Here is an 8,559-nt window from a genome sequence, read left to right on the forward strand (position 1 = left end):
TACAGTGTTCAAGTCAGTTATTTACTCACCTTCCATATTAGAAATTTTCCTTGACTGCTTAAGCAAAGCCCGTGAATCTTGAGTTGAATCAGGTGAAGAATCTCTTGCCTCTATACAAATCATTTTTTTCATTGCATTAGGCTAGTAAAAGTGAAATCAGAAAGATTTGGAACCCTCACAAGTTCTAATGAATATAAATAATATATTCAGTGATCAGTACCAGTTCATTGAATTGTTTAACAGCCTTCCCTCAGCTGAATAGGTACAAATCAAATTAAATCAATTAATCTTTAAAAAATGTAGGTGAAGAACCTCACAAAAGTCCACAGTTTTATTCTTTACATACAATCAATATTCCTCATGGAAACAACAAATGACATCTCCTTGGGGATTTGCCTTTCCAAATCCTTGTTAGCAAGAAGTTATTGAGCTCAGCTGGGGATTTTGCCTGAGAAAAAATTCCAGATTTGAGTCAGGATCAATCCTAGAAAGCCAGTCAAGCAAAATGATGGTAAACAAGTCATCATCATGACACTCTGAAGGCAGTGGTGCTGGTCCTTCCTAACAGCACACGTGCTGATATTATGTCTCCTGAAGAGGACATCATCACCTTCTTTCAGTTAACTTTCTGTACACGATTCACTATTTGGCTTATCCATAACCATTCATTCTGGAAATGTATTTTATTTTTCGTTTTGCAAAGGCTACCCTCTTCTCTTCCCTTGTGCATAGATGATCTGTCTATGACTGAATCAGATTTATAGCCACGAATATTACGGGTGATGATACTCCGCAGTGGAATCAGTTGGACACAGTGTGCATGAACAGAGTGTGTTTAAACTGGTCAGAGAAAAACACTAAAACCTTCAAGGACCGCAGGAGAACAGGACGGCTAGTTAATGGCTGTCAGAAGATAGCAGGGTGCCCCACACCATTAGGCAGAACCCTCTTCTCCAGCAGCACATCTCTGATTTATAGAAATCTTTTGCCTAAGGAAACACCCACATTCTCTCAGCACCACACTGCTCCTTACCAGCTTGCCATGACAAGAAAGCAGATAGAACCTGCACTGAATACATTTAGACCTTTGAAACATTAAGTTTTTATCACACTTGGAGATACCTCTCATAAACCAAGGGCCAAAGGGAACTTTTCTGAATACATAAAGCTGACACACAGGAGCCATGTCATAGGCCTTCAGCCTGTTGCCTGCTGAGCAGCAGGTCTAAGCATCCCCTGAGAGATATGCCCCAGTTCACCTAGAAAAGCCATCCAAGAAGCAGCCACAGTTGTGTAAACATAGGCGTGCGGAGCCATTAGAGACGTACCAGCATCCCTCAGACATCAACACAGGCAAGCAGGTGACTCATGTAGTCAGACAAGATGGTCTTGGGTGTCTATGATTTGAAATGAAGGATGTAAAAATGAGATATAATTCAGCCAATATATTTTTTTTTGTGTGTAAGCTGTTCCAAAGGCCAATTAACCTCAAATTTAAAGGATGTATAGTCGAATATTCAGTTAGCTAAACTCTTAGAAAGTGATAACTGCTGGGAAATTTTTAGAAGATAGAGTAAAGTACAGTGATATTCTCAACTTTGGAGAATTGAAAAAGAAACCCATGAAATAACTGGTAGTGGCACTGCTTTCACAATATAGATTTTCCTAGACAGTGTGCGCTCTACAATAGACATACAGTAACTTGTCTCCTGTATCACAGACTTCTAGTGTCTTTAACTTTGGCCTTGCTGGTTTCATTAATATTTAATACTTACTGATATGCAACAATAGCAACTCTAGTACCCTCTTTTTGCTTTTTCCTTTTTTTTTCTTTCTGTGGAGGACAGAAATATTCTCCACTGAACCAGTAGCAAACCCCCTCCCTTTGCCTTTCATACCAACAAGACTCACCAATCTTAACTTATCAACAAGGACTTATTTATAGCAGTGCCTATGTCATCAAACATCATTGAGTTCACATCAGGAGCACAGTGAGTGTGGCAGAGCGCTATAATTTTGACGGCATCTTTCGTATAAAGAAATCCTATGCAAATAGGCAATATAATGAAATATTCCCTTTCCAGTATTATATTTGTACAATTAATTCTAGAATTCAAGGCTGATAAGATCCTGGAAGACTTTTCTGGCCACTGGCTCATGCATAAAGGTTCAGCCATGTTGACCTTATTCGATCTTTAGCAAGCGTAAAGAAAGTAAGTGAAATATCTGTTGTGACTCAGACATGCAATACTTATCGGAGATATTAAGCTACATTTCTAATTTTGAAATATGCTAACAATTGGGAAAAGGAAAAATCCATATTTAACATTTCAGCATTTGTGCAAAGATCACTGAATCACAGAGCACAGATAGAGGGTGAAGTGGAAACAACAAAGCTCCTTTGACCTCTTCACCCACTGTGCTACCAATAATAAGCTTACCTATGCCATCAAGGGGACAACAGCATTTATAGATATGTCGTGGTTTAACCCGGCTGGCAACTAAGCACCACGCAGCCGCTCGCTCACTCCCCCGACCGAACCAACTAACCCCCCCCGAGCATGATGTTCCATGGTCTGGAATAGCTCTTTGGTCAGTTTGGGTTAGCTGTCCTAGCTGTGCTGTACTCCCAGCTTGTTATGAACCTGGCCGAGCAGGAGAAGCTCAAAAAGTCCTTGAGTAGTCTGAGCACTACTTGGCAACAGCTGAAAACATCAGTGTGTTATCAACATTCTTCTGGTACTAAATCCAAAACACAGCACTATGCTAGCTACTATGAAGAAAATTAACTCTATCCCAGACGAAACCAGGACAAGATATCATGAACTGGGTGACACCCTGCATCACTTTGTACAATTATGAATTCCTTTATACTATTATGAAATGCATTTATGCATTATAGCATTATCAGTTGCTATTACCTTCACTTATGACTGGTTCATATACACAGCAAAGACCAGCTGTAGGGGTGAAAATTTTGGAGCTACAAGCCTGGGGAACATGGCTGACCTTGAAGTTTATATTTTTTTCTAGATAATAAAGGCAAACGTGATCCAAAAGTGCATTGGAGAATTTTTGTTACTATGAGATATTGCCAGAAACAGATACTCACTACGAGGGTAGAAGCTAGTGGATCCTCATAGCTTCCTTGTCCTCCAGTCCTGTGGCTTGTGATTCAATATTAATTAAATCAGTGCAGCCGTTTGATTATTTGTGTAAGCTACAGACCTTCTTTTGCCCTGTAATAAGGCAGAAGGTGTTTCTCAACTGCTACGCTGATCTAGACTCTTCTGGAATAAATGGAAATAGTCCCCTTGGTCTTTTCCTTGTTCTGGAGAATTGCATTAAGTTTCTCTCCCACCTTACAGATCTTTTTCTCATTTACTGCATCACTTCCCAACTTCTCACAACACCTGACTGTGTTCATTTAAACATCTCCTTGTTAATGGTGTATAAATAGCTTTTAGTTTTACTTCCTGTCAGATTTAATTACAAGCTTCATGTTTCCTTCGCTACACGTGCCTTTGCGGATGTTTAACCAATCTTTTTTTTTTCATGGAAGAGTAGGGTTTGTACAAAAGCTCTGATTATGTTAGAGATAATTGCATCTCAGTTTTTGGAAGATTATGCTGCTAGTCGTGTATGACTACGTGCTTACAGTCACTGCCACGATCTCCACAAACCGACAGCCAAAACAATACGAATGGGTAAATAACAGTAAATCACCAATAGTCTGATCCTCTGAGATGCAAAATGACCTTTTAATCCTTCTTTTTAACTTGTTGAACATATGGCCTAACATATGGTCTAATGAGTAGTTCTGAGTAGCTTATCAGTGATTTGCTGTATTTTGCTTATAGATGTATTCAGGAAGCGAATATCTTTTTTGAGGAATTTTTTTCATTATCGAACGAAATTCTATTTCCTTTTATAAAACTGCAGTGGCACTTCCAAGATCTTTGTCCCCTTTTTACTTTGTTTATTTTACCTATATTTGTTTTATCCTAGGTTGCTACGTAACATTTTTTGCTGCATTGGTGGTTGCTGTGAGTTCTTTCGCTGTTACTTCATCACGGACAACACCCAGTTCTTCCATCTTGTTGATGCAGTCCAAGTGACAAGCTGGTTTATGTGGAAGCTTAGTAAACACAGAAAAAACTTCTTCACTTATTTTTTTTTTTCCATCTTCTGGGAAGATTATTTACGTGTTTGGACACAGTTACAAAAGGGCCAGTGACCAGTTGACTGCAAACCTGTTTTGTTTTTGTTTTCTACTTTCTGCGTGTCCCATTTGTCTTCTGACCTTCACTCTGCGATGTGCCTGTCAGTACGTATGGGTTTGCTTTTTCCTTTTTCAATCTTCCATATTATTTTTTGCTGTGTTGATGTCCTCCAGCACATTGGCACTGAGTATCCTACTGTGTCCCAAGTAATGAGCTGAGAAAGAGGTAATTAAACGGTGCTGCGGTGGTTTGGCGCTGCAGACTTCAATGAGGCAGTGAAGGGAAGGAAGGAAGGAGAAGGATGACCACATATATCACATTCCAGAATACTCTGGTGTGGAGTACAGCTTCTGCCAAAAAGAGAGTCATTGCCAAGGAATGATAAGGTGTATTTGAAGCACATGAATTTAGATCATTGCTTGAACATATTGAGGAGAAATATGATAGGATATACGTAACATTTACACAAGTCAGGGTTTCTTTTTCCTTCTGAAGTGAGTTTAGTACTTTGCTGTCCCTACCTGCACCAGTATATTTCAAGAAATCTTCCAAATTCAGAGCTGCTTTATAGGATTCCTATCTTATTCCAAAGGGACAATCAAGTAGCTGTCTTTTTTTTTTTTTTTTCTTTTCTAATTTTTCTTGCAGAATGTAGAAATTTTACTTTACTGTATAAGATGTAAAGGAAGAGCAAGGGAGTTCAAAACAAATCCTCTGTGGTTTCAGATTTTGAGATTTCCTCTTCAGGCATATTGACCACATTTGTATTTAATGTATTTCAGCCTTTTATTTTTGATCTTTTATAATTTGTTGTCACTGTGATTTTAAAACCACCTGAATATAATATAAATACTAACTTAAATTAAGAAATTAAAGGAATTACATACAACCACCTTCCTCCAGCTGTGAAAGAACAGTGTTTATCACACTGCTTTAAAGAGTGGTCAGGACAAAGTTTTCATTCAAACAGATTCAATGCTGTAATGATCTGTGTTCTCTCTTTTCAACGTCACTTCTATGGCTTGAAGGGAACTGAGGTTAGCCTGGTAATAGCACACTCACCAGGACAAAACTTAATAGTAAAAAATGAAGGCTTTGAACTTACAGGGTCAATAGAGGTGGTTTTTCATGCAATACAGGAACATTTTGTTGGAAATGATTGAGAAGAAAGACCTGCGTACACTGACCGATCACAGGACAGCTGTGACACTGTTTTTTTCAGCCCTGTGCTCACAGTCTTCTTCACGTCTTTTGGTTTTTTTCATAAATTCCTGAACCAGGAAAATCTGCGGAGGTCAGTTAGTCATGCTCAGCTTTGCACAGAGTTGAACAAGTTCTCACGTCAGACAGAAAATTAAAATATTTCAAACTTTGTTGAAACAAATTTTTTTTTTTTTTTTAAAAGGTGTGGGACAAAACGTTCTGAGAAAACTTTCAGAAACATTTTTCCTTTAAATAGAATTTTCTTGTACTGGAGCATTGTAACATACAGGAAAGATTCAGCCTCTGATAAGGAAGGGACTCAGCTGTTCTTTTGTGCATTAAATGTCTTCAAATGGCCTAGGCTAAATTAACTTCACTCTAGGACACTTACAGAACTAAGAGACATTAGAATTATTTCTGACTGCTTATGGATGATGATTGAGCTTTCAAAGATGGTAAAAGCTGCCATAAAACTGGAGACAACCATCAATGCATGTAGAATAATATGTTCCTACAGGCACTGCCTCCCTCTTCCCCGCCAAAAAAAAGTTTTCCACTAGAAAACAATTTTGGCAGAAAGTTATTTTCATATTTCTTGTTAGTAAGCTAACATCTGTAGTTGATGTTGATATCTCACTTGCCGCAGCTCACATGCAGTAGAAAACCATCAGCAAATAAAGTGTTTGATATTTAGTCTTTGCAGTACCTAATGTCTCCTAAAAAATGAACTGGGGCCTCTCAGAAGGAAGAAGAAAATGAAAAAAAAAAAACAAACCCAAACCACTGAAACCTACAATGGCAAGTTTCAGCTATGCAGATGCCACAGCAGCAGCTACATACCATGACCGGATTGAAATCCTTGCATGTACTTGGATATGAGATTTTTATCTGGTATTTCCTGTTAGAAACACACACTGTTGCTGCTGAGTCCCCTGACGAAAAGTAGGGATCTGTTCATAATCTTTTAAAACATTTGGTACTGTCATGTTGTGGGAATGATGCAGATATTCAGAAAGAACAATACAGTTTCTTTTACTTGCCCGCGTATGTATTCGTTATGTTCATTTAGAAACCCAATCTGGACATCCACATACAGGCTTTTAAAAAAGGTATTATTAAATCCTCTACCATCCGGACCACAATAATACAAGGTATTTCAAAAAATAGTTGCTTGCCCATATAAATAAAGATGGAGCACAGTGCAAATTTAAAAGGAGATATGCTGCAGATCCATCTAATACTCACTCCAGCCAGAACTCTTTTAAAATACTATGATTCATCAATGAGCAGAACAATTTCCATGTCTAAAGCTCTTTTTCATTGTGTCTCTAAGTACCTGACAATCAGTGGAGAATTGTCATTTTCCAACCCACGTTTATGCCATGAGCTAAGTGACTAACCTATTCGAAGTGTTTAGTGTACAGCTTAGAAAACATGGAAAGATGCAGATAAAAGGAGAAAATTAGTATCCCGAGGAGTACGAAAACATCATGTAATGCTGAAGATTCAAGTAATCTGCATTCTAGTCTTCTGAAAAATACCCGAAGGTCTATGAGCAAGGATTTTCATTAAATTTGTTGTTGATGATATATCTGATACTGAATTTTCCCTAAACAGAATGTTTTATCATTCTAGGAAAGCTGGCTTTTAGACTGTGTGAAACCTTGGAGGAGGCTTTGGAGCATTGTGTTCGAGGAGACAGAAACAAATGAAAAACAAGATAAAATGCAAGCTGAATTTACCGCGGGTAGATAATGCCAGAATAACTTTAAACCTTTCTCTGGAAATACAAGAGATTTTCCAGGAAAATTGTTACACATTTAAGCTAGCTGAGTGTGGGTAATAACATCTGATGCAATGCCATGGAGACACTAGCAGAACTTTGTGGTGAGAAGACACCAGGTAAAGGGGAGATGACAACAGACAGCAGGTGAAAAAGTCACTGGCAAGAGTTCCCCAAGAAATAAGGCACAGGCTTCATCTCATTTCATGGTCTCTTTTATTAGTTGGCACAAAATGAGACTATATTAATTCCATTTCCCAATGACATGAAGCTAGAGGGCCTCTCCTATTAACAGAAAAATCAGGACTTTATATCCTAAAAGATTCATGACCTTAAAGATTATAATTATAAAGAAGATGTAAGACAGCATATTTGGCGACTGACCATAGGCATTTCTGTTGCGAGCTGTGGGTTTACCAGTTGGAAATGAGTGAGAAAGAAGAGCAGTGTAGTGCAGCTGAGAGCAGGGTGACTGTCAAATGCTGGTGTGATGCCAGCATCGAAGAATCACAGAATCATAGAATGTTTTGGGTTGGAAGGGACCCCTAGAGGTCATCTAGTCCAACCCCCCTGCAGTGAGCAGGGACACCGCTAACTAGATGAGGTTGCTCAGAGCCCCATCCAACCTGGCCTTGAATGTTTCCAGGGATGGGGCCTCCACCACCTCTCTGGGCAACCCGTTCCAGAGTTTAGCTACCCTCATTGTAAAGAATTTCTTCCTTATATCCAGTCTAAACCTACCCTGCTTCAGTTTAAAACCATTACCCCTTGTCCTGTCACAGCTGGCCCTATCACAGCTGGCCCTGCTAAAAAGATTTCCCCCCTCTTTCCTATAGGCCCCCTTTAAGCCCTGAATGGCCGCACTCAGGTCTCCCCGCAGCCTTCTCCAGGCTGAACAGCCCCAACTCTCCCAGCCTGGCCTCAGAGCAGAGGTGCTCCAGCCCTCGGATCATTTTTGTAGCCCTCCTCTGGGCCTGCTCCAACAGGTCCATGTCCTTCTTGTGCTGAGGGCTCCAGAGCTGGACGCAGGGCTCCAGGTGAGGTCTCACCAGAGAAAAGTAGAGGGGAAGAATCCCCTCCCTTGACCTGCTGGCCATGCTGCTGGGGATGCAGCCCAGAGTACAGTTGGCCTTCTGGGCTGCCAGCGCACGTTGCCAGCTCCTGTACAGCTTTTCATCCACCAGCGCCCCCAAGTCCCTCTCGGCAGGGCTCCTCTCGATCCTTTCTTCCCCCAGACTGTATTGATACCGGGGGTTACCCTCACCCAGGTGCAGGACCTTGCACTTGGCCTTGTTGAACCTCATGAGGTTCACACAGGCCCACCTCTCCAGCCTGTCCAGGTCTCTCTGG

This window comes from Egretta garzetta, unplaced genomic scaffold (genome assembly GCF_000687185.1).
Source record: "Egretta garzetta isolate BGI_Z169 unplaced genomic scaffold, ASM68718v1 scaffold684, whole genome shotgun sequence".
Classification (NCBI taxonomy): Eukaryota; Metazoa; Chordata; class Aves; order Pelecaniformes; family Ardeidae; genus Egretta; species Egretta garzetta.